This window comes from Vulpes vulpes, chromosome 1 (genome assembly GCF_048418805.1).
Source record: "Vulpes vulpes isolate BD-2025 chromosome 1, VulVul3, whole genome shotgun sequence".
In the NCBI taxonomy this organism is placed as follows: Eukaryota; Metazoa; Chordata; class Mammalia; order Carnivora; family Canidae; genus Vulpes; species Vulpes vulpes.
The window spans coordinates 145955554-145983171 of record NC_132780.1 but is presented as its reverse complement, the minus strand read 5'-3'; positions in this window follow the sequence as shown (position 1 = coordinate 145983171).

Here is a 27618-nt window from a genome sequence, read left to right as displayed (position 1 = left end):
ACCAACAGTGTAAGAGGGTTCCCTTTTCTCCGCATCCTCTCCAACATTTGTGGTTTCCGGCCTTGTTAATTTTCCCCATTCTCACTGGTGTGAGGTGGTACCTCATTGTGGTTTTGATTTGTATTTCCCTGATGGCAAGTGATGCAGAGCATTTTCTCATGTGCATGTTGGCCATGTCCATGTCTTCCTCTGTGAGATTTCTCTTCATGTCTTTTGCCCATTTCATGATTGGATTGTTTGTTTCTTTGGTGTTGAGTTTAATAAGTTCTTTATAGATTTTGGAAACTAGCCCTTTATCTGATATGTCGTTTGCAAATATCCTCTCCCATTCTGTAGGTTGTCTTTTAGTTTTTTTGACTGTATCCTTTGCTGTGCAAAAGCTTCTTATCTTGATGAAGTCCCAATAGTTCATTTTTGCTTTCGTTTCTTTTGCCTTTGTGGATGTATCTTGCAAGAAGTTACTGTGGCCGAGTTCAAAAAGGGTGTTGCCTGTGTTCTCCTCTAGGATTTTGATGGACTCTTGTCTCACATTTAGATCTCTCATCCATTTTGAGTTTTTCTTGTGTATGGTGCAAGAGAGTGGTCCAGTTTCATTCTTCTGCATGTGGATGTCCAATTTTCCCAACACCATTTATTGAAGAGACTGTCTTTCTTCCAATGGATAGTCTTTCCTCCTTTATCGAATATTAGATGACCATACATTTCAGGGTCGATTTCTGGGTTCTCTATTCTGTTCCATTGATCTATGTGTCTATTTTTGTGCCAGTACCACACTGTCTTGATGACCACAGCTTTGTAGTACAACCTGAAATCTGGCATTGTGATGCCCCCAGCTATGGTTTTCTTTTTTAAAATTCCCCTGGCTATTCGGGGTCTTTTCTGATTCCACACAAATCTTAAAATAATTTGTTCTAACTCTCTGAAGAAAGTCCATGGTATTTTGATAGGGATTGCATTAAACGTGTAAATTGCCCTGGGTAACATTGACATTTTCACAATATTAATTCTGCCAATCCATGAGCATGGAATATTTTTCCATCTCTTTGTGTCTTCCTCAATTTCTTTCAGAAGTGTTCTATAGTTTTTAGGGTATAGATCCTTCACCTCCTTGGTAAGGTTTATTCCTAGGTATCTTATGCTTTTGGGTGCAATTGTAAATGGGATTGACTCCTTAATTTCTCTTTCTTCAGTCTCATTGTTAGTGTATAGAAATGCCACTGACTTCTGGGCATTGATTTTGTATCCTGCCACGCTACCAAATTGCTGTATGAGTTCTAGCAATCTTGGGGTGGAGGCTTTTGGGTTTTCTATGTAGAGTATCATGTCATCGGCGAAGAGGGAGAGTTTGACTTCTTCTTTGCCAATTTGAATGCCTTTAATGTCTTTTTGTTGTCTGATTGCTGAGGCGAGGACTTCCAGAACTATGTTGAACAGCAGTGGTGAGAGTGGACATCCCTGTCTTGTTCCTGATCTTAGGGGAAAGGCTCCCAGTGCTTCCCCATTGAGAATGATATTTGCTGTGGGCTTTTCGTAAATGGCTTTTAAGATGTCGAGGAAAGTTCCCTCTATCCCAACACTCTGAAGTGTTTTGATCAGGAATGGATGCTGTATTTTGTCAAATGCTTTCTCTGCATCCAATGAGAGGATCATATGGTTCTTGGTTTTTCTCTTGCTGATATGATGAATCACATTGATGGTTTTACGAGTGTTGAACCAGCCTTGTGTCCCAGGGATAAATCCTACTTGGTCATGGTGAATAATTTTCTTAATGTGTTGTTGGATCCTATTGGCTAGTATCTTGTTGAGAATTTTTGCATCCATGTTCATCAGGGATATTGGTCTGTAATTCTCCTTTTTGGTGGGGTCTTTGTCTGGTTTCGGAATTAAGGTGATGCTGGCCTCATAGAACGAATTTGGCAGTACTCCATCTCTTTCTATCTTTCCAAACAGCTTTAGTAGAATAGGTATGATTTCTTCTTTAAACGTTTGATAGAATTCCCCTGGGAAGCCATCTGGCCCTGGAGTCTTGTGTCTCGGGAGGTTTTTGATGACTGCTTCAATTTCCTCCCTGGTTATTGGCCTGTTCAGGTTTTCTATTTCTTCCTGCTCCAGTTTTGGTAGTTTGTGGCTTTCCAGGAATGCATCCATTTCTTCTAGGTTTCCTAATTTATTGGCATACAGCTGTTCATAATATGTTTTTAGAATCGTTTGTATTTCCTTGGTGTTGGTAGTGATCTCTCCTTTCTCATTCATGATTTTATTAATTTGAGTCTTCTCTCTCTTCTTTTTAATAAGGTTCGCTAATGGTTTATCTATCTTATTAATTCTTTCAAAGAACCAACTCCTGGTTCTGTTGATCTGTTCCACAGTTCTTTTGGTCTCGATATCATTTAGTTCTGCTCGAATTTTAATTAACTGTCTTCTTCTGCTGGGGGTGGGGTCCATTTGTTGCTTTTTCTCTAGTTCCTTTATGTGTAAGGTGAGCTTTTGAATTTGAGTTCTTTCCAGTTTTTGAATGGATGCTTGTATTGCGATGTATTTCCCCCTCAGGACTGCTTTTGCTGCGTCCCAAAGATTTTGAACGGTTGTATCTTCATTCTCATTAGTTTCCATGAATCTTCTCAATTCTTCCTTAATTTCCTGGTTGACCCTTTCATCTTTTAGCAGGATGGTCCTTAACCTCCATGTGTTTGTGGTCCTTCCAAACTTCTTGTTGTGATTAAGTTCTAATTTCAAGGCATTATGGTCTGAGAATATACAGGGGACTATCCCGATCTTTTGGTATCGGTTCAGACCCGATTTGTGACCCAGTATGTGGTCTATTCTGGAGAAAGTTCCATGTGCACTTGAGAAGAATGTGTATTCGGTTGAGTTTGGATGTAAAGTTCTGTAGATATCTGTGAAATCCATCTGGTCCAGTGTATCATTTAAAGCTCTCGTTTCTTTGGATATGTTGTGCTTAGAAGACCTATCTAGTATAGAAAGAGCTAGATTGAAATCACCAAGTATAAGTGTATTATTATCAAAGTATTTCTTCAGTTTGGTTATTAATTGGTTTAAATATTTGGCAGCTCCCACATTTGGGGCATATATATTGAGAATTGTTAAGTCTTCTTGTTGGATAGATCCTTTGAGTATGAGATAGTGTCCCTCTTCATCTCTCACTATAGTCTTCAGGGTAAATTTTAATTTATCTGATATAAGGATGGCTACCCCTGCTTTCTTTTGAGGACCATTTGAATGGTAAATGGTTCTCCAACCTTTTATTTTCAGGTTGTAGGTGTCCTTCTGTCTAAAATGAGTCTCTTGTAGACAGCAAATAGATGGGTCCTGCTTTTTAATCCAGTCTGAAACCCTGCGCCTTTTGATGGGGTCATTAAGCCCATTCACGTTCAGAGTTACTATTGATAGATATGAGTTTAGTGTCATCATATCTATTCAGTCCTTGTTTTTGTGGATTGTTCCACTGAACTTCTTCTTAAAGGGGAGTTTTAAGAGTCCCCCTTAAAATTTCTTGCAGAGCTGGTTTGGAGGTTACATATTCTTTCAGTTCCTGCCTGTCTTGGAAGCTCTTTATCTCTCCTTCCATTTTGAATGAAAGCCTTGCTGGATAGAGTATTCTTGGTTGCATGTTCTTCTCATTTAGGACCCTGAATATATCCTGCCAGCCCTTTCTGGCCTGCCAGGTCTCTGTGGAGAGGTCTGCTGTTACCCTAATATTCCTTCCCATAAAAGTCAGGGACTTTTTTTCTCTTGCTGCTTTAAGGATCTTCTCCTTATCTTTGGAATTTGCAAGCTTCACAATTAAATGTCGAGGTGTTGATCGGGTTTTGTTGATTTTAGGGGGGGATCTCTCTATTTCCTGGATCTGAATGCCTCTTTCCCTTCCCAGATTCGGAAAGTTTTCAGCTAGGATTTGTTCAAATACATATTCTGGCCCTCTGTCCCTTTCGGCGCCCTCGGGAACCCCAATTAAACGTAGGTTTTTCTTCCTCAGGCTGTCATTTATTTCCCTTAATCTATCCTCATGGTCTTTTAATTGCCTGTCTCTTTTTTCCTCAGTTTCCCTCTTTGCCATCAGCTTGTCTTCTATGTCACTCACTCGTTCTTCCACCTCGTCAAGCCTCGTCGTTAGGACTTCTAGCTTGGATTGTATCTCATTTAATTGATTTTTAATTTCTGCCTGATTGGATCTCAATTCTGCAGTCATGAAGTCTCTTGAGTCCTTTATGGTTTTTTCAAGAGCCACCAGTAGCTGTATAATAGTGCTTCTGAATTGGCTTTCTGACATTGAATTGTAATCCATATTTTGTAACTCTGTGGGAGAGAGGGCTGTTTCTGATTCTTTTTTTTGAGGTGAGGTTTTCCTTCTAGTCATTTTGCTCAGTGCAGAGTGGCCAAAAACTAGTTGTATTGGGAAAAGGAGAAAAAGAGAGAGAAGGAAAGAAAAGAGAAAAAGAAAAAAGAGAAAGAAGAAAAAAAAAGGGGGAAAAAGAGAAGAAAAAGAGAAAGAAAAAGAAAGAAAGGAGAAAAAAGGGGGGTGGGGTGGGGGAAGCAATCAGAAATCAAGAAGAGAGAAAGAAAAAAAAAGCACAAAACAAAACAAAAACAAAAACAAAAACAAAACAAAAACCAAAACCACGGGAGAGTATCTTCCGATTCTGTATACTTTAAGTCCCTTGACTTCCCCTGGAACTGGTCCGTCTCGCTGGTCTTCTGGGGGAGGGGCCTGCTGTGCTGATTCTCAGGTGTTAGCACTTGGGGGAGCTGCTCTGCCCCTGCCTGGTGCAGGGCTCAGTGGGGGGTGTTCACCCCGTGAGGCCCCGGGAGGAAGCCACAGTGGCGGGGGCAGCTCTGGGACCCTGGAGTCAGCTCCCGCAGTAGCTCCGGGGCTCTCCGTCTGCAGGGCCTGGGGGCTCCCCGGCGGGGCCGCTGATCTGCTCAGCTCCAGGCAGGAGCGTCCTCGCTGTCCTGGGCCCTCCCGGCCTCTGCCTGTCCCGGGGGAGGCCGGATCCTGGGCTGTGTCCCGGCGCCCTGTGCTCCGGGGCCTGCGCCGTTGGATTCGCGCTCCCGCCCCGCAGCCCCCTCCGCGGAGCCGCCGCCCGAGCCCCTCCGAGCTGCTCCGGGTCCCGCCGCGCGCTGCAGCCCTTAGGGAGCTCGGCGCACTCCCCCGGGGCGCAGGTGCCTGTTAGTGTCCCAGGGAGCCCGAGGGCATCCCCGCCTTTCTGGGGATCCTGCTCCAATTCTCCGGGAGGCCTTTCCGCGGGGAAGGTTGGTGCAGCTCCTGCTCCTCCGGGACGGGGCTCTCCTGTCCTGGGGACACTCGCCCCGGCCTCAGCCCGGCTCCTCGCGGGGCCCCTCCCCCTTGGAGGCCTTTTGTGTCTTTATTTCTTTTTCCCCGTCTTCCTACCTTGATAGAAGCGCGAACTCTTCTCACTGTAGCGTTCCAGCTGGTCTCTCTTTAAATCTCAGGCCGAATTCGTTGATTTTCAGGATGATTTGAAGGTTTTCTAGGTAATTTGTTGGGGACAGGTGATTTGGAGACCCTTCTCTTCCGCCGTCTTGCCCCTCCCCCCCTTAAATGGAATTTCTAAGCTCAATCTTATCAAAAGAGCTAGTCATTCTATATGTTGGGAAAAAAACCAACCAGTTATTCTTGACTACACTGGAGGTGTGAAGACTGTAATAAGAAGCTTTCTTTTTTTTTTCTTTTTTGAAGAATTTTCAATATATAAGGCAATATATTTTTTTCCTCAGGAATTACATAATTTGCTGCAGTGCAGAGAGTAACCAGTACAATGTCTGAGCATTATATTCAAGTCATGTTCTTCATGTAGATAGTCTAGAGCATCAAAGTAGCAACAAAACATTCTAGTCAAATGCCACATGCATGTGGATCAAAGAATAGAGTACAATCATTATGTACAAAATGTCAAAAGTGTTCTGTTTTTCTCTAATTTTCATAAGAATTCTAGTTATTTTGGTGAGGCTCTATGCTATGTCCTCTTCAGTCAATTGTAAGAGAAGTACCTCTGTTTTACCATTGACTATTAGTCAAGAAGAAAGTGAACACACATTTCTTTTAATTGCTAATGAGGGAAAAGCATTCAACTGAATATCACAGCTTTCAGAGCTGCAAGAAACCCCCATAAATCAACTAGCCCAGTCCTCACTATTTATAGATGAGTAGTAAATGACCTTGCAGACATTGTTTTGCCTCAGTATCTGGACCATTTAGGGGCAAAGCTGAGACTAGAGTCTGATGCTTTCATGATCTTCATTCTAGACACTTCATTAGATAGAATCTATTGCAATGAACATCCACAAGAGTTAACAATATTGCTTCTATGTGTCATGAAGGGCAAATAAAATACTTTTCAACCCATAAATTGACATGTAACCCTTATTTATGATTGTAATGTATGTATCTGAAATGTAGAGACTAAAAGTCCCACAAGAAAGCCTAATATCATGTTATATACATAAATGCATTCTTTATAAGATATTAATTACATACTAATGATTACATTTATAATATTAATTTAAAAAGATAATGTCTGCAATAAAAATTATTAACTGTGCTCACACAAAATCAGAAGTATAAATCAAGTATGTCATTAAGGATACAAAATAGGATTATTTAGTACCCTTAGTGGCAGTGATTACACAGTGTGTCAGATGCGTTTCTGTTTCTTGAATTGCTGACTTAATTCTTTGTGGCATTCGTCCTTTGTGATTTTACTATCTCTTGTTATTTCTTTGGCTAGGAATCAATATATAATATGAGAAGAATGTCTGCTATGTTCAAAGGAAATTGAGACTGACAATCAGAAACTTGAAAGAGAAAGGGCGCTCTAGTAAAAGCTCATTTTGTAATAAAACAAAACTGTAAATTTGTTTTAATACCAGCTAATTTTTCAGGGTCAGAAGCCAGCAAAGCAAAAGCATTTAATGACTCTGTGCATAAAGAAAAACTGTTTATAAGTAGCATGTGGTGCCAAGGAAATTACTTCTTTTTGCAAAACAAAATAGTGATTTTATTATAGATATATTTCTAATATGTTTATTTTACTCATAGATTTCAAATACATGTCATGAAAAAATCTATACTATGAAAATACATAGAATGAATGCTACTCTATTTCTTTTTAATTAATTCACCCAAAGACAATTTTTACCTATATCATGGGTTTTATCACTTTTAGTTATAAAACATGATATTCTGACCTTGATTTCTGAATTAGAAGTTCTCAAAACATTGACAATTTGGTTTCTGTGCTGAGGTATTAAATGTGTGAATAAACTAAGGTTAAACTGTAGTCCATATTCAGCTTATAAAGAACAAAAGCAAAAGCAAAAGCAAACAAAAAAAACCCTTCAAAACACAAAAAAAAAAACTTCTCAAAAAAACATTCAGCTCAGCTTCTTCCAGCCATTAGGCCAATGGAAAGTTTTGAGATGGATTTCAAGTCCAGGTCCGAAGCAGAGCCCCAAGGGGCCATTTTATTTTTATTTTATTTTATTTATTTATTTTTTTCCAAGGGGCCATTTTAAAGAGGTCATTGTCTACTACTTTCTTAAGTCACAAGATTTACTACATATTTGACCCATTTCTTGGCTTGGGGACAACTTTTTTTTTCTTGGATAGAAAACATCAAAATATGTCTTTATCAATCATTGTTTTCTCTCTTCAACAAAATGGGTGTTTGATTGGGCCAGGTAAGGAAGATATATAGGCTTAATAAACACAACCTAAAGAAGGACCTGAACCTACATACTCTCATCTGTCCCTCCACTTTGCCAGTCTCCCCCTACCCCATCGCATCTTTGTAACTATAAGAGCACCTTGCAGTTAAGTGCCCCTTGTAATTCTTTTGCAAAATTATTATCATGACCTGAGCCAAAGGGAGACACTTAACAGGCTGAGCCACTCATGTGCCCCAGTCATTGGACACTTATATTAGTGCTCACTATAAGTGTAGTTACCATTTGTCACTATACAAAGTTATTACAATATTATTAACTATATTCCCTATGCCATGCTTCTCATCTCCAAGACTTCTTTTATAATTGAAAGTTTGTTTCTCTTAATCCCCTTCAGCCATTTCATCCATCCCTGCCCTCTTTTGCATTCTCAAAAATAATTAAGAGGCAACCTTAGTAAAAAGTGGCTATAGGCAAGTCACTTAATTTTGTGTCCTTTCTCTTCACCAGTTCTTCAATGTTACTTTATGCTTGACTGGGACCCCAGGAAGAGGACTCTAAAATCATATTCAAACAGTGAGATAATGATGTCAGAATTGAAAGTCAGAATAGCAAAAGATTATGTGACTGAGGTAGAGAAAGGGTAATGGATCAATAGGTCTGTACATAGAAGGAGCACTTGGGAAGGGAAGAAGAGAGAATTACAGGAAGAGAAGACTAGCATGTGGTAATAAGTGGGGCGGATAGGTTTGACACACTTGAAAATCTTAGTACACAAATTCTTTCTGGAAAAGTTCTGAAAATGTATGCAAGCTTGAAATCCTCTCTGGCATTTTGGCATAGTCTAGTGAGTGGTGTTTCCTTCATGGTTACCTTAGCATTAAGAGATCCATCTCTGTAGAGTCAAAGTGCTTTTAAGGAAATTGCATGCGGAAGCTTGCTTGGTGGGTTGCAAGTAGGGGTGCCACCTATTTCTACTAGGTTACTTTAGACACTGTTGCTCTTATTAAATTCCATATCCAGAAGGGATCACCTGCTTATGCAGAGGTTATTTGTAATTACTGGGGGGAATCCCCCTGGAGTAGAAATCATTCTCCCATTACTGTCCCTGTTGCACATATTCTGAGTGGATGGCTTTCACACTGTATTGAGAATTGCACAAAAGATACATTTTGCATCTTAACCCAGTACACACACACACACACACACACACACGTGCGCACATGTGCAGAAAATAGACACATATACATATATGCATTACTTAATTTAAACAAAAATAATAAATGCTTATTCTTACTTTGTGCAACACACTTTGATATTTTCTTTTCTATTCCATTTCATTAAAAATATTCCAAACTGACATCAATATCCACTAATGTATAGAAGCATGCTTACAATTTGAAATACTGCCCTAATTTATTTTTTTAATACATTTGTGATTTTTCTTTGAAGCTCTTATTACATTTGAGCCAGGAGTTTTGGCTGTAAGTAAAAATAATGTACCATGGTTACTGGAACAAATAATGAAGCACACACATGGGGAAGAGCCATCTCAGCCAACAAATAGTGATTCAAACAAGTTATTTAATACATGTTCTGGGGTTCTATTCTGAGTCAGGTACTGCTAGGAGCTCAGAAACCACAGTAAATATGACATAGAAGGTTTCTGCCCTTAGGCAATTTAGTCTTTTAGAGGAAAAAGTTTAATAAGCAAGCAAACATCGTATGAGTCTTATTATGATGTATTCTCTTGTGGGCACAGAGCATAAAAGCTTCATTTAGTCTAGAGAAGGGGTGAGTTCTTGCACGAAGAAAAGTTTGAAAAATAAGTGGGACCTGAACAGTATGTTGGAGCCCTTAGGAAAAGAGGGATGAGTGAGGAGTGTTAGAAAAACAATTTAATCACAGAGGATATTGTATTCCTATGTATATATTAGTATTTCAGTGTCTGGAAGTGAGATTCTGATTTCAAAGATAGATAAGAAGTGGTGAATGTTTATGCTTCTTTTTTTTAAGTTATTTATTCATTTAGTTGAGATAAATAAAGAAAGAGTGCACACAAGCAGGGGGACAGGGCAGTGGGAGAGAGAGAAGCAGACTCCCTGCTGAGCAAGGAGCCCAATGCAGGGGTTGTGGTGCCCAGGACCCTGGGATCATGACCTGAGCAGAAGGCAGATGCTTAACCTACCGAGCTACCCAGGCACCTCGAAAATTTATAATTTAATATTTCTCCATTGTTGATAGAGAGTGCAGAGAAAGGGCCTCATCTGGGCCAGGATTCCGCAGATAGTTATGGTGCAACTTCCTGAATCACAGGAGGAAAGCCAAGAAAAGAGAATGCCAATAGAACCAAGGCTGGAAAATGTTGCAAAGGAGAGAATGAATAAAAAGAATGGATAAGATAAAAAGTTAAATATAATAAGGACTAAGTAAGAAAAAAACACTGAATTTAAGTAAATACAGGTCTTCCCTGAGATTAGAAAGTACAGATGAAGCCTGGTAGTAAGAGTGAAAGTCAGGTGTTGAAAGATTGAAGGGAAACCAAAGGTATGGAAATGGTAGTATTAATCTGGATAACTTATTCTATCATTTGTTATGGTGGAAATGTGGTATAGAAGCTTTTGCTGTAGATGTAAGGGAAAGCCAAAGGAAGAGTTATTAAAAAGATAATATGGAAATTTTCAATTATATACCCAAAATATATAAAATATTGAACTACCATGTAATCATCATTCAGCTTAAACAATATGTTTCTGATATTGCTTCAATTGTACTTTAAGCCAGTTCCTCTTTCCTCTGCATTAGTTTGAAACAAATCATAAACGTTGTGTAATTTCATTAACATGTAATTCAGCCTATGTCCCTAAAAAATAATCTGCTTTTTAAACTAATCACAATATGATTTTACTACCTAAAAACTAATACTAGTAATTACTTAGTATTAATAAATATCCATTCAGTGTTCAAATTGTTTCAATTGTCCCATAGTTCATTTTACCATTTATTTATTTAATTTGGGATTGAAATAAATTATTGTGAGATAATAAAAAATATAAATTTGTCTCTGTCCCTGGTTCCTAGCACAGGGATCCTAAAACCTGTGTAATTTCCTAAGTGATAAGAGCACTAGGAGCAACTTTTGTTTTATTGAGGTGACTCTGAGTGGGCTCCTGGATGAAGGCTTGTCACCAGAATTTTCAGGCTCCCCCCGCCTTCCTCCAGAGCGGGCAAAAGCGCTCAAAATGAAGTGAATAAGTGATCATGCTTATGTAAGGAAGCCTCCATAAAATGCCAATACTAAAGGATTCAGAAAGTTCTCAGGTTAGTGAACATGTGGAAGTATGGAGAGACTGGCATGCCCAGAGAGGCCATGGAAGCTCCCTGCCCTTTTGTACATATCTCACCCTGTGAATCTCTTCATTTGGCTGTTTTATCTGTATCCTTTGTCATATCCTTTAATAATCTAGTAAATTTAGGTAAGTATTTCCCTGAGTTTTAGTGAGTCACTCTAGTAAGTTAATGAAAACCAAGGAGGGGGCCATCGAAACCTCTGATGCATAGCCAGTTGGTCAGAAGTACCTAGGTTTGTGACTGGTGTCTCAAGTGGGGTGGGAGGAGCAGTCTTGGGGGACTAGCCCTTCACCTGTGGGATTTGTCACTATCTGTGGGTAGTGTCAGAATTGAGGTAAATTATAGGACCCCCAGTTGATGTCATGGATAATTGTTGGTGTGAGAGTCTTTCCCACACACACAATGGAACTGAGACCAAGAATCATCTGTTAATAATGTCTGATGTCTCTTTTATTTTATTTTTTATCAAAATATAGTTGACATACAATGTTACATAATTTCAGGTGTACAACCTAGTGACTTGATAAGTCAATGCATTACACTATGCTCACTATGAGTGTAACTACCATCTGTCACTATATAATGCTAGTATAGTGCAATTAACTATTTGCCTGTGCTGTACCTTTTATCCCTGTAACTAATTCATTCCATAACTAGAATAATGTATCTCCTACTCCCCTTCACCCATTTTGCCCATTCACCTCCTCCCACTTCCTTCTGGCGACTATCAGTTTGTCATCTGATTCTGCTTTTTGTTTATTTATTTGCTTTGTCTTTTAGTTTTCACATATAAGTGGTATTTGTCTTTCTCTTTCTGACTTATTTCACTTAGCATAATACCCTCTAGGTACATCCAGGTTCTCACAGATGGCAAGATCTCATCCTTTTTGTCATGGCTGAGTAATATTCCATTGTGTGTGTGTGTGTGTGTGTGTGTGTGTGTGTGTGTGTGTATATATATATATATATTTATTATTATTACATCTTCTTTGGCCATTTATTCTCTCCATGGACACTCAGGCTGCTTCCATATAATTGGCTATTGTAAATAATGCTGCAATAAACATAGGGGTGCATATATCTTTTTGAATTAGTGTTTTGGTTTTCTTGGAATAAATAACCAGTAGTGAATCATATGGTATTTCTATTTCTAATTTTTTTAGGAAGCTCTATGTAGTTTTCCATGGTGCTTGCACCAAGTACACTCCCACCGACAGTGCACAAGGGTTCCTTTTTCTCCATATCCTCACCAACACTTGTTGTTTCTTGGCTTTTTAACCCTACCTATTCTGACAGGTGTAAGGTGATATCTCATTGTGATTTTGGTTTGCATTTCCCACATGATTAGTGATGTGGAGTATCTTTTCATGTGTCTGTTGGCCATTTGTATGTCTTCTTTGCAAAATGCCTATTCAGGCCCTCTGCCATTTTTTGAAAGATTTTATTTATTTATTCATGAGATAGAGAGAGAGAGAGAGAGAGAGAGAGAGAGGCAGTGGGAGAAGCAGGCTCCATGAAAGGAGCCTCATGTGGGACTCGATCCTGGGTCTCCAGGATCAGGCCCTGGGCTGAAGGTGGCGCTAAACCGCTGAGCCACCCAGGCTGCCTCCTCTGCCATTTTTAATCAGATTATTATTTTTTTTTTGGGGGGGGGGAGCTAAGTTGTATACACATTCTTTACATATTTTGGATATTAGCCCCCTATCAGATATATCGTTTGCAAAAATATCCTCCCATTCAATAGGTTGCCTTTTCATTTTATTGATGGTTTCTTTTCCTTCATTCTGAAAAAGCTTTTTATTTTGGTGTAGTTCCAGTAGTTTAGTTTTGCTTTTATTTCCCTCACCTGAGGAGATGTGTAGAAAACTGCTGCTATACTCAATGTCAAAGAAATCACTATCTATCTTTCCTTCTAGGGGTTTAATGGTTTCATGCCTCACTTTTAAGTCTTTAATTCATTTTGAGTTTATTTTTGTATACACTGTAGGAAAATATTCCAGTTCTGCTCTTTTGTATATGGCTGTCCAGTTTTCTAAGGACACTTTCACAAAACTGTTCACAGCCACTCTGGAAAAAAGTATGGAAGTTCCTCAAAAAGTTCAAAAAAAAAAAAGTTCAAAATAGAACTGCTCTATAATCAAGTAATTGCACTACTAGGTATTTGCCGAAAGAATACAAAAATACTAAATCAAAGGAATACATGCATGCCAGTGTTTATAGCAGCATTATCTATTATAGCCAAATTAGGAAAAAGCCTTAGTGTCCATCAACTGATGAATTGATAAGGAAGATGATATATATATATATAAATGGACTATCTCAACCATAAAAAAGAATGAAATCTTACCATTTGCAATGACATGGATGGAGATAGAGAGTATAATGGTAAGCAAAATAAGTCAGAGAAAGACAAATACCATGTGATTTCATTGGTAAGTGGAATTTAAGAAACAAAACAAATGACATAGAGGGGGGACAACAAAGAGAGGCAAGCCAAGAAATGGACTCTGAAATATAGAGTACAAAATGAGGGTAACCAAAGGGCAGGGGCCTGGGGTGCTGGGTAAAAGAGGTGATGGAGATTAAGGAGTGTACTTGTCGTGACGATCACCATATGTCGTATGAAAGTGCTGAGTCACTATATTGTACACCTGAAATGAATATTACACTGTATATTGACTAATTGGTATTTAAAAATAAAAACATCTACATCTTTAAAAAAACAGACTATCTTTTCCACATTGTATAGTCTTCTTTTGTCATGGATTAATTAACCACACAAATGTGAGTTTATTTCTACGCTATTTTATTTCATTAGTCTATGTGTTGATTTTTGTGCCAATACCATACTGTTTTGATTACTACAGCTTTGTAATATATCTTGAATATGGAATTATGATACCTCCAGCTTTGTTCTTCTTTCTCAGGATTTCTTTAGCTACTCATGATCTTTTGTAGTTTCATACAAATTTTAGTATTATTTGTTCCAGTTATGTGAAAAATGCCGATGGCACTTTGATAGAGACTGTATTGAATCTGTAGATTGCTTTGGGTAGTATTGACATTTTAACAATATCAATTATTCCAGTCCATAAGTATGGAATGTCTTTCCATTTGTTTGTGCTGTCTTCAGTTTCTTTTATCAATGATTCATAGTTTTCAGAGTATCTGTCTTTTACCACCTTGTTAATTTTATTCCTAGGTGTTTTATTGTTTCTGGTGAATTATAAATGGGATTGGTTTCTTAATTGCTCTTTCTGCTACTTTGTTATTAGTGTATATAAATGCAACTGATTTCTGGGTATTAATTTTTTAAGGTTATTTACTTATTTGAGAAAGCGAGAGAGGGTATGAGCAGGGGGAGGGGCAGAGTAAGAGGGAGAAGCAGACTGCCCACTGAGCAGGGAGCCTGATGTGGGTTCTATCTCAAGACTCCAGGATCATGACCTGAACCAATGGAGACACTTAACCAACTGACTCACCCAGGCACCCTTCTGGATATTAATTTTGTATCATGAAGCTTTTTACTGAATTCATTTATTAGTTCTAGTAGTGTTTTGGTGGAGTCTTAAGGATTTTCTATAATATCACACCTGCAAATAGTGTGTAACTTTTATCTTTCCAATTTGGATGCCTTTTATTTCATTTTCTTGTCTGCTTTTCATGGCTACACCTTCCAGTACTATGTTGAATAAAAGTGCAAGAGTGGACATCCTTGTCTTATTCCTGATCTTAGAGGAAAACTCTGTTTTTCACCATTGTTTGTGATATTAGCTGTGGCCTTTTCATATATGCCTTTATTATGTTGATGCATGTTCCCTTTAAAACCACCCTGTTGAGAATTTTATTTATGAATGAATGTTGGATTTTGTCAAGTCCTTTCTCCACATCTGAGATGATCATATGGTTTTTATTTTTTGTTTTGTTGATGTGGTGTATCACATTGATTGATTTACAAATATTGAACCATTCTTGCACCCCAGAATAAGCCCCACCTGATTATAGTGAATGAACCTTTTAATGTATTTTTGAATGTGGTTTGCTAATATTTTGTTGAGGATTTTTGCATCTATGTTCATTAAAGATATTGGCCTGTGGTTTCTGTTGTTACTGTGTCTTTGTCTCATTTTGCTATCAAGGTAATTCTGGCCTGATAGGTGTATTTGGAAGCTTTCATTCTTCATCTTATTTTTTGAATAGTGCCAGGATAATAGGTATTAACTCTTCTTTAAATATTTGGTACAATTTACCTGCTAATTCATATGGTCCTGAGCTTGATTCTTGGGAGTTTTTCTTATTACTGATTCAATTTTATTACATATTGGTCTGTTCAGATTTCCTAATTCTTCCTGATTCAGTTTTGGGAGATTATGTGTTTTTAGAAATGTACTATTTCTTCTAAGTTTTGTTCAGTTTGTTGGCATGTAATTTTTCATAGTATTCTGTTATAATAATTTGTTTTCCGTGGTGTTGGTTGTTACTTCTCTATCATTGCTGATTTTATTTATTTATATATTTGTTTTTGATGGGTTTGGTTTAAGGTTTATCAATTTTGTTTATCTTTTCAACAAGTCAGCTCTTGATTTCATTGGTCTTTTCTATTGATTTTTTAGTCTCCATTTCTTTCTGTTCTGATCTTTAGGATTTCCTTTTTTCTATTCACTTTGAGCTTTGTTTGTTCTTTTTATAATTTCTTTAAAACATAAAGTTAGGTTGTTTATTTGGGATTTGTCTTGTTTTTCTATATCACTATAAATTTCTCTTTTTGAATTGGTCTTGCTGTGTCCCAAAGATTCTGGATCATGGTCTTTTCATTTTCATTTGTCCACATGTATTTTTAAAAATTCCTTCTTCATTGACATGTTGGATGTTAGTAGTATGCTGTTTAGTCTCCACATTTTGATGTCTTTCCTTGTATTTGGTTTATAGTTTCATACTGTTGTGGTCAGAAAAGATACATAATATGATTTTCATCCCTTTAAAGTTATTGAGACTAGCTTTGTGGCATTATATGTGATCTACCCTGGTGGATGTTCCATGTGCATTGAAAAGAATATGCATTCTGTTGTTTTTGGATGGAATGTTTTGTATATATCTATCTGGTTAAAATGTCATTCAAAGATAATATTTCCTTATTGGTTTTCTGCCTGGACTATCTATCCATTAATGATGTGGGGTGTTAAAGTGCCTATTATTGTATTACAGTCCATTTCTCCCTTATGTCTATTAATATTTGCTTCATGTATTTAGGTTCTCACAGGAGGGGATATATTGGGTGCAGAGATATTCATAATTGTTATATCCTATTAGGGTAGCTGGAACCAAGGCAGATACAAGCTGGGGGTTCCTGAGTCTCTCTGCACAGGGGGCACCTTGATGAGGCAGGTGGAACTGAAGCAGGCACGAACCAGGAAATCTCAGAGTGCTGAGAGTTCCCTGGCAAGTCATCTGGAATAGAAATGCTGTGGTCCTGGAATGTTCCAGGGTGCTTTGCACCTGCATTACCTTGGCATGATGGTTGGAGATATAGTGAGTGCTGACTAGAGATGTCCCTGTATGCCCATGCTGGGAATGACTTGACAGGATGGCTGGGACTAGTGTGGGCTAGGGACCTGGGGTTTGGTGAGGGAGTGGGCCGACACCTGCACTTTTCTCTCATTTATGCTATCAAGATGTATGGGGAAGATAAACCTTGGCACTCGCCAGCCCTTCTGAATGAAGAGTTTCAGTAGCTCTCTTGCCATTTGGCAAATTCTAGAGCTAGTTCCTTTATATTCTAGTTGTTTTTTTAAACCCTGACTTTTTCTTTTCTGTGCCCCAGGGCACCCAGCACTAGTGTATACTAGGGGCTTGGTGCTCACTGAGGTGGCAGGCCAGCTATGACATCTGGACCCTGCTTCCATCTGTACTATCAAGATGGAGAGGGAACATAGACTGTGGAGTTCCAGAAGGTATCCCACTGTTTGGTGGAGTTCTAAGGCTGGATCTTTATAAACTAGTTGCTATTTTAAACCATGGCTTTTTTTTCTCTACCCCAGCACAGATGAATCTGCTTATAGTCCCTCCATACTATTCCACACTGCAGTTCATAGTTTCAGAGGTGGAGGTTCTTTTCATTACTGTGTCTTTGTCTCTCTTGTCATTCTCTATGTGGTCTCTTTATCTTTTATTCTATAGAAGCTGTTTAGTCAGCCCTCAGTTCTTCTTCAGGAGGAACTGCTCTATAAATAGGTGTCAATTTGGTGTGTCTGTGGAGGAAGTGAAGTCTTCCTACATTGCCATCTTGGACCAGAACCGGGCTGTGGTCTATACTTTGACTAGCCTAGCATACCCCCTCACCAATGGGTAGCTTCCAGTCAGAAAGAGGATGTGTTCTACTTTGGAGCATAGAGAGGAATCCTCCCATATCTCTTTTAAAATATAGATTTCTCCTCCCCCACCCATTCTTCTTCTTTTTCTGTTATTGATTTTTTTGAGAAAATGGACCTTTGTCCTGCAGAATGCTTCGTGGTTTGGATATTGCTGGTTGCTGAAGTGTGCTATGTAATGCATTCTTCTATCCTCCATATATCCCTTAGATTGGTACTTAGAAGAATTGAACTCTGGTCCTATTGCAGTTCAATTATTTCTTGAAGACTGCTTCAAATGTTGTGTTTTGTTCTTTCATCTGGAGGCACAAAATGTCTCATTGTCCTTTTTATTGTGAAATCATCAGCCTTTGAGAATCTTTGCCTCAATCTATTAATTTATTAAGAGTTGCAAAATGTGATATTCCAATTCTGTATTCCCTTTTCATCAATTAGCTGGAGTAAGTCTATAAATAAGACTTTTCCTTATTAACTATTTGGTTACTCTGAGCTATAATTTGCCTAAATAGGGAACAAGTGATTAGTTTCATTTATTGACCCTCAACTCTGTCACAAATTAACACCAACATATCTTCTTACATATTTTCTTCATGTTTATATGACTATATATAAACATATACATGTGCACACACAAAAGTTTATCAATGTAGATATGTATTTGCTACTGTGATTCAAAGTGGGATGATCAGGACCCCTGGGTGGCTCACTGGTTGAGCATCTGCCTTTGGCTCAAGTCCTGATCCTGGCATCCTGGGATCCAGTCCCACATCAGACTCCCTGCAGGGAGCCTGCTTCTCCCTCTGCCTGTGTCTCTGCCTCTCTCTGTGTGTTTCTCATGAATAAATAAATAAAATCTTTTTAAAAAGTGGAATGATCACATATGTTTTTTCTGCACATTTTTTTTCACTTAAAAATTGTGAAAATGTTTCAAATCAACTGGCAAAATTTTAATTTTTTTATAGTGGGCTACATATTATTCTAAAATGTAAGTATAACATAATTGAGCCAACCTTTTTCCTATCAGTTGATATTAAACATTTACCCCAGTTTTTAGCACTATGAATAATATTGCAATTAATAATCTTGTAGCTATAGGCTTACATAGTAATGCTTTTATTTTTATTAGGTTCCTAGGAATGCTATTTCTAAGGTCAAGTATGTATTTCAGATTTTTAGAGATGCTGCCAGATTGGTTTCTGAAAAGGATATAAAACTTGACATTTTCACCACTGGGAAGAATATATCCTTTCTCTAGTGTTCTCACTACAGGAGATATAGCTCTCTTTTTAGAAAATATTTGCAGGTCTGATAAATATAAAATGATATTTTATTGTTAACCTAATTTGCATTTTGCTGATGACTGAGGAAGTTGAGCATCTTTTTATGTTATTTTGCTTTCAATTTACTCATCTATGAATTATTCAGCCAATATCATGTGCCCATTTATTCATTTGGGCTTTTTATCTCCCTTATAGATTTGTAAGGACTATTTATGTTGAGTGCATGTGTTTGGCCATGTGTCTGTGTTTGCCAACTATATAATGGACATTTCCTGAATGTTCTGTTTGCTTATTAACTCTGTTTATGGTTTTTTGTTAATTTAAAAAATGTATTGTTAAAAATATTTTAAAATTTTTATTATGTATAATTTTCCAGTCTTGTTTAAGAATATCTCCCCTACTCCTTGATGGAGAGATATAGATATAGATTGATATACTGCTTAATTTTCTTTACAAACTTTCATTTTAATTTATGTTCAATTATTTAATGTACCTAAAGTTTACTTTTTTAAAAAACGTGGCAGATTCTGTGGGTTGGTTTTTCTGTAACAATGCCACAAATCCCATCTCCTGGCATTTCTCTGTTATCAAGGATAAAAGCTAATATTTGGTATCTCAGGCTTTTTTGCATTTTTTGGGGCCATATGACCTTGGCTGGGCTATTGGCAAAAGTCCCTGGCAAAGGCACTTTTCTGAGTAAAATCAAAAGCTTATTAAAAGCAAACAAAGAAACCCATGAAACCCCTCTTCCCTATACCTTTTTACCCTCTTGCTTGCCTATAATTTGTTTATTTTGCCTTCCCTATACCCTTTTACCTTCTTGCTTGCCTATAATTTGTATATTTTGCCTTCAGTTTCTGTAGCTATCTTGTCATGACAAGAATGAGAACCACACTGAGGATGGTAGAACAGAAAGATAAATAGAAAGGAGATTGTGTCCTTGAGTAGCTGTCAGGGGTAGAATTACACTCCACTAGACTTGTCTGAAAAAATAACCCTACATATGTTTAAGCTACTGTATCATAAGGCTTCTGTTACTTAAAGCTGAAAACCAATCCTAACACAGATAGAAGCCAACATATATTTTCTTCCAAAGTTTTATGGCCAGTTGTGCTAATCTATCTTTTACCATTAAAATGCCATCTGTATCATTTATTAAATTACCATATATATTGAGATCTATTTTTGGATTCTTTATTCTATTCCACTGAGTTGTCTTTCTAGCCCTATGTCATTAGCACATTGATTTGACTACAATGATTTTATTTTCACACACATACACGGTCACACACACACAGAATATGCCTTTGCCTTGGATGTAGAGAGAGTACTTTAAAACTATTCCCTCTTGCAATTAAGTCCCAAAGAGTTCAACAAAATAGTTTTCAGACCTCAGATCTATGTATTCCTGGGGTGGTATTCCTGAAGAAGTGAGTTAAAGTCAGTAGTATAGTGAAGGCAGTACTGCTTTGTGCTCAGGAAATTTTTATTTTGTTTTAATCTGTCAAGTTTTTGCCCTTACACATATTCTTTCACTTTCCCAGTCTCTTATTGGCTCATTCAAAACATTACAGTTGACAGTGGGTGATCTCTGGTATCCTATACAGCAGTAACAGTCTATGATATGAATTTCCAGATTAGGGTGTTTCTCTGTAACTATTACATTCTATTTCCTTGTAGTAATCAAAATTTCTGTATTTGGAATCCAATACAATGAGTTACTTGTATACTTCTGTCTAGACTTGAAAACCAAAATGCACACATTAACTTTTTTCTTCTCTCATTGATTGGGAGGGCACTTGGTAAAATTCTGAAAAAAGATACATTTAATGTGAGTTGGTTCACCTATGGGCAAATTCATACAGGGCTCACCCTTAGCAGGAGAAAATAGGCAGCTAGAAGGAGCTCTATTTCTGAGAACTACATTTGAGAAAATGTTGGGGTAAGAGTAAACATCTGGGGTTAGAATTCACACAGCTACACACAGATAGCAGTACTGCTCAGCCACTGCCATTTTTTGTTGTCCTTCGTACTGTCATAGTAACATTTAAGCTCTTTTCTCACACATGAAATTATTTTTTTGAGCAGATAAAGATAGAAAAAGTCAGGACATCTGGGTGGCTTAGTGGTTGAGCACCTGCCTTCAGCTCAGGGTGTGATCCTGGAGTCCTGGGATCGAATCCCACATCAGGCTCCCTGCATAGAGCCTGCTTCTCCCTCTGCCTAGGTCTCTGCCTCTCTGTGTGTGTGTCTATCATGAATGGATGAATGAATGAATGAATGAATGAATAAATAACCTTTAGAAAAAAGATAGAAAAAGTCAAATCATATGCCCTCCCAGCAGTCCTTTTCATCTATAGTATTAGAAAAAATATAGTCAGATGTTGACTTAAAAGGAATGTAAAAAATCATCAGGAATTAAATGGGGGTACTCTTCCTTCCTCCTTCCAACTAATGTCACAAGTTGATTCTAGTTTTCTAGATCATGGTTCTTCCCCAGGGTTAAGACAAATGGATTGACCAGGAGATTGAGTCATCTGAAATTTATTTTCCTTTGTTTAACTTTAGGTTAGCTGAGAAATTTTGGCTATCCTAATTCATCTTCAAATTTAATTTAAAAAATGATAACTAATGACCTCAATTCAAATCATTTGTAGAACCTCACAGCCTTATAAATATGCATTGTAATAAGAATAATGATTTATAGATAATGGGCTTTTTGTCCTTTTCCTGAATGTTCTTATGGCTGAAGGAGTATGAAAGGTCAGTCCTGCTGGGTTCTATTCCTGTCTTTCTTTCTTCTTGTCTGTCACTTTACCTGTGATTTTGTTTAAGTCCTTAATGTTACCACTATTCTAGAAAAATTAATGAATCCAGGATAGATGGCATGAAAGGTAGAAATATAAGAATACAAACTCGATTATATTTTTCTCTTATTACAAGGATAAAAACCATGGAGGTGATTTTTTGGTTCTCCTCTTCTGAGTTCCATTAAAAGCAATAAAAAGACCTAATGCCTTTCTTCATCTTCCACCAGTTATGTAAAAGTCTGGAGATGCCTCCTAATATGTACCATTTGAAAAGAAGGAAACAGGAAGCTGAAAAGTGAGCAAAGTATAAAATTGATAGGATGTTCACAAAACTGCCCTGCCATTGTCATTTATATCATCTTTAGGCAAACTTCAGAGAATTAAACAAAATATAGTACAAAGTTAAGGAAATCACTTAATGAGATCAGTAGACAATGATGCCTTTCTGGACCTTTTGGCAGTTAGGAGCATCCTGGATGTATACCATATAGCTAAGACCCTAGACTCTGGAGTCTTCATGCTATTACTTAACAGTGTTGTGGCAGCAGATAGGTAATGTGATTTCTTCTAACTCATTTTCCTTATCTGTGAAGTGAGGTTAAAATGAGACTAACAATGGTGTCTACTTTATGGGGAGCTTATGAAGGGCAAATAAGAGTGTGTGTATATAGTACATAGCACAGTGTCTACATAGAGTTAATATTGAAAGAGTGTTGGCCACCATCATCAGAGCCAGACACACTTGTCTCAGTGAGTTGGAAACAGGTTTAGTAGAAGTTAGCAAGAAGTTTCTCATTAGCAGTGAAACTGCAGATTTTGCTTTTTATCTTGGGAAAGTAGTATAATATTCCCTATATTCTCTGATTCTTGCTAGTGCATGAAAAAATAAGAAAAACAGAGAGTTCTTGTTCTAATGTCTTCTCCTCCAAATAACAGGAGCTTCTAGTAGGGTGAATGGTGGTCTAAGGTATAGTGAATAAGTCATAGCTATACTTCTTCCTCCTTTCTATCCCAAGTTTTTTAAAGGTTCTGAAGTGGATTAAACAATACATAGTATATGCAGTAGCCAAAAAAAAAAAATCATTATGATTGTTATTGTTAAATTACATGACCGCTACTTTCATTAGTCACAGCTCTCTCCTAGAAAGCCTATACAAAGTGCTATATTCTTTGAAGCTTTTTTGGAACCATTGTATTCATGATTTATGCTTAAGAAGACATAAACCGTGAAGCAGAAACTTAACATATCTCACCCAACAACACAGAATTATTGAGATTCAAATAACAGTTCCATTAATCAGCAATGCCTCTAATGAGAAGCTAATATTCAAATAATCATTATGTCTGTTTGATAGTCCTTGCAGGGGATGTTGTCTGGGAAGTTTCTTTAATCATTTACCTTTCCTTGGCATAAGTACCTTAATGATGCATAGAATGTCTTTAAAATTTCAGAGGCTTAGGGAAAAAAATTAATAACTGAACACACTTAAAGAGCAGCACATATTTTTCTTATTCTCCACCTATTCCACCAAAATGATTACTCTCTCCAATTTGTGGGAGGCTGCTTTTGATTGATACATTCCTAGATTTTAATATATTCTAAGAATAAATTTATTCTAAGAATGAGATTTCCTATGTTCATTGATTGAAGGAAAAGGAATCAATCATATTGTGGAAATTGGGACAGGGTTAGGAATGAAGAAAAAAGTTGTTTATACTGATAACATAAAATACAAAATAAGGTAATTTGGTTTTTTAATTGCCTTAGAAATCAGTATTAGAGAAGTTCCTTTTTCACTATCTTTTCTAAGGATAACAATTTTAAGTAGTCTACAGAAGAGGTGGATCCATTAATATTCCAGTTATAATCAATAAGTGAATGGCTGTTTATGTACAATTAATTTTTAGTTATAGATTGATGGGATGTAACATTTACTTAAGGTAGATTGAAGTACATCAAAAACTTTTTTTAAGTATCTCTAAGCAATTTGTGAGGAAAAATGACATTTGTTGGTAAAGTCTGCAATACTTTCTGAATTTATTCTCTAATCAGATGTTGCAAACTATCATGAGTTCAGAAATGCTAGGTTAATAGCATTGCTACAGGTAATTAACTTGAAGGTTCTACACGTTCTGTTATGTGGCCTTTAATAGTGCCTAACTCCATAATGCTTAAACAACAAATAACAAGTAAAAATAATATGTGAGATGTTATTATTCTATGACATGACGGAATGGATGAAACATGAAACAGATATTAAAAAGTTACCATTTGAGGGAAAAAATTCACAAATTTCAATGAAAGTATCCAAGAGTATCATTTTTACAAATGGGCCACGAATCAGGGCCTGATTTGGTAACTATCCTTCAAATGGCTGCCTCTTTCATGAAATATATTCTAATTTTTTCTTTCAGTTTTTGTTTTGAGACATAATTGACATAAAATACCATGTAAGTTTAAGGTAAACAGCATGATGATTTAATTTATATTTATTGTACAATGAGTAAAACAATAAGTTCAGCTAACATCCATTTTATACAGGCACAATAAAAAGAAAAAAAATGGAAAAAAATATTTTCCTTGTGATGAGAACTCTTAGGATTTACTCTTTTAACAACATTCCTGTATATCATACAGCCCTGTTAGTTAAGGTCATCATGTTGTACATAACATCCTTTGTACTTAATAAACTTATAACTGGAAGATTGTATTTTTGAACCACCTTCCTCCAATTGCCTATCGCCACACCCTCCACCTCTGGTAACCACAGGTTTGATCTCTTTTCTATGACTTTGTTGGTTCTTTTCAGATTCTACCTGTAAATGAGATCACATATTATTTGTCTTTGTCTGACTTATTTCACTTAGCATAATGCCTTTAAGTTGATCCATGTTATCACAAACAGTAAAATTTCCTCATTTTAATTTTTTTAATATTTATTTATTCTTTTTAGGGTTTTTGTTTGTTTGTTTGTATATTTTTTTATTGGAGTTCAATTTGCCAACATATAGTATAACACCCAGTGCTCATCTCATCAAGCACCCTCCTCAGTGCCCATCACACAGTTACCCCATCCTCCCCCCCCTCCCTTCCACTACCCTTTGTTCATTTCCCAGGGTTAGGAGTCTCTCATGTTCTCTCTCCCTCTCTGATTTTTTCCACTCTTTTTCTCTCCTTTCACCTATAATCCCTTTCAGTGTTTTTTATAGTCCCTGTATGAGTGAAACTATATAATGTTTGTCCTTCTCCGACTGACTTACTTCACTCAGCATAATACCCTCCAGTTCCATCCACGTTGAAGCAAATGGTGGGTATTCATCATTTCTAATGGCTGAGTAATATTCCATTGTATATATAGACTACATCTTTATCCATTCACCTTTTGATGGACACCGAGGCTCCTTCCAGAGTTTGGCTATCGTGGACATTGCTGCTATAAACATTGGGGTACAGGTGTCTCTGTTTTTCAGTGCATGGGTATCTTTGGGGTAAATCCCCAGCAGTGCAATTGCACTGGGTTGTGGGGTAGCTCTATTTTTAACTCTTTGAGGAACCTCCACACAGTTTTCCAGAGTGGCTGCACCAGTTCACATTCCCACCAACAGTGTAAGAGGGTTCCCTTTTCTCCGCATCCTCTCCAACATTTGTTGTTTCCTGTCTTGTTAATTTTCACCATTGTCACTGGTGTGAGGTGGTATCTCATTGTAGTTTTGATTTGTATTTCCCTCATGGCAAGTGATGCAGAAAATTTTCTCATGTGCTCTTTGGCCATCTGTAGGTCTTCTTTGGTGAAATTTTTGTTCATGTCTTCTGCCCATTTCATGATTGTATTGTTTATTTCTTTGCTGTTGAGTTTAATAAGTTCTTTATAGATCTTGGATACTAGCCCTTTATCTGATATGTCATTTGCAAATATCTTCTCACATTCTGTAGGTTGTCTTTTAATTTTGTTGACTGTTTCTTTTGCTGTGCAGAAGCTTTTTATCTTGATTAAGCCCCAAAAATTCATTTTTGCTTTTGTTTCCCTTGCCTTCATAGATGTATCTTGCAAGAAGTTGCTGTGGCCAAGTTCAAAAAGGGCCACAAAAAGGGCTTGTGTTCTCCTCTAGGATTTGATGGATTCTTGTCTCACATCTAGATCTTTCATCCATTTTGAGTTTATCTTTGTGTATGGTGTAAGAGAATATTCTAGTTTCATTCTTCTGCATGTGGCTGTCCAATTTTTCCAGCACCATTTATTGAACAGACTGTCCCTTTTCCAGTGGATAGTCTTTCCTGCTTTGTCAAATATTAGTTGACCATTGAGTTGAGGGCCCATTTCTGGATTCTCTATTCTGTTCCATTGATCTATGTGTCTGTTTTTGTGCCAGTAACGCACTGTCTTGATGATCACAGCTTTGTAGTACAACCTGAAATCTGGCATTGTGATGCCCCCAGCTATGGTTTTCTTTTTCAATATTCCTCTGGCTATTTGGGTTTTTTTTCTGATTCAAATCTTAACAAACCTTAAGATGATTTGTTCCAACTCTGTGAAGAAAGTCCATGGTATTTTGATAGGGATTGTATTGAATGTGTAAATTGCCCTGGGTAGCACTGACATTTTCACAATATTAATTCTTCCAATCCATGAGCATGGGATATTTTTCCATCTCTTTGTGTCTTTCTCACTTTCTTTCGGAAGTGTTCTGTAGTTTTTAGGGTATAAGTCCTTTACTTCTTTGTTAGGTTTATTCCTAGGTATCTTATGCTTTTGGGTGCAATTGTAAATGGGATTGACTCCTTAATCTCTCTTTCTTCGGTCTCATTGTTAGTGTATAGAAATGCCACAATTTCTGGGCATTGATTTTGCATCCTGCCACACTGCCAAATTGCTGTATGAGTTCTAGCAATCGTGGGGTGGAGTTTTTGGGTTTTCTACGTACAATATCATGTCATCTGTGAAGAGGGAGAATTTGACTTCTTCTTTGCCGGTTTGAATGCCGTTTATTTGTTTTGTCATTTGATTGCTGAGGCTAGGACTTCTACTACTATGTTGAATAGCAGTGGTGAGAGTGGTCATCCCTGTCATGATGTCCTGATCTTATGGGAAAGGCTCCCAGTGTTTCCACATTGAGAATGATATTTGCTGTGGGCTTTTGTAGATGGCTTTTAAGATGCTGAGGAATGTCCCTCTATCTCTACACTCTGACGATTTTTAACACGGAATGGATGGTGTATTTTGTCCAGTGCTTTCTCTGCATCTGTTGAGAGGATCATATGGTTCTTGTTTTTCCTCTTGTTGATATGATCTATCACATTGTTTGTATTATGAGTGTTGAACCACCTTGCATTCCGGGGATAAATCCCACTTGGTCCTGGTGAATAATCCTCTTAATGTTCTGTTGGATCCAATTGGCTAGTATCTTGTTGAGAATTTTTGCATCCTTATTCATCAGGGATATTGGTCTATAATTCTCCTGTTTTGTGGGGTCTTTGTCTCGTTTTTGAATCAAGGTAATGCTGGCCTTATAAAATGAGTTTGGAAGTATTCTCTTCCTTTCTATCCTTCAAAACAGCTTTAGTAGAATTGGTATTATTTCTTTTTTAAACGTTTGGTAGAATTCCCTTGGGAAGCCATCTGGCCCAGGACTTTTGTGTCTTGGGAGTTTTTTGATGAGTGCTTCAATTTCTTCGCTGGTTATTGGCCTGGTCGGGTTTTCTATTTCTTCCTGTTTCAGTTTTGGTAATTTGTGGTTTTCCAGAATGCATCCATTTCTTCTAGATTGCCTAATTTTTTTTGGCATATATCTGCTCATAATGTTTTCAAAATTGATTGTATTTCCTTGGTATTGGTTGTGATCTCTCCTTTTTCATTAATGATTTTATTAATGTGAGTCTTCTCTATTTTCTTTTTAATAAGGCTGGCTAGGGGTTTATCTATCTTATTAATTCTTTTAAAGAATCAGCTCCTGGTTTTGTTGATCTTTTCTACAGTTTTCTGGTCTCTATTTCATTGAGTTCTTCTCTACTCTTTATTATCTGTCTCCTTCTGATTGGTGTAAGCTTTACTTGATGTTCTTTCTCCAATTCCTTTAGATGTGAGGTTAGGTTGCGTATTTGAGTTT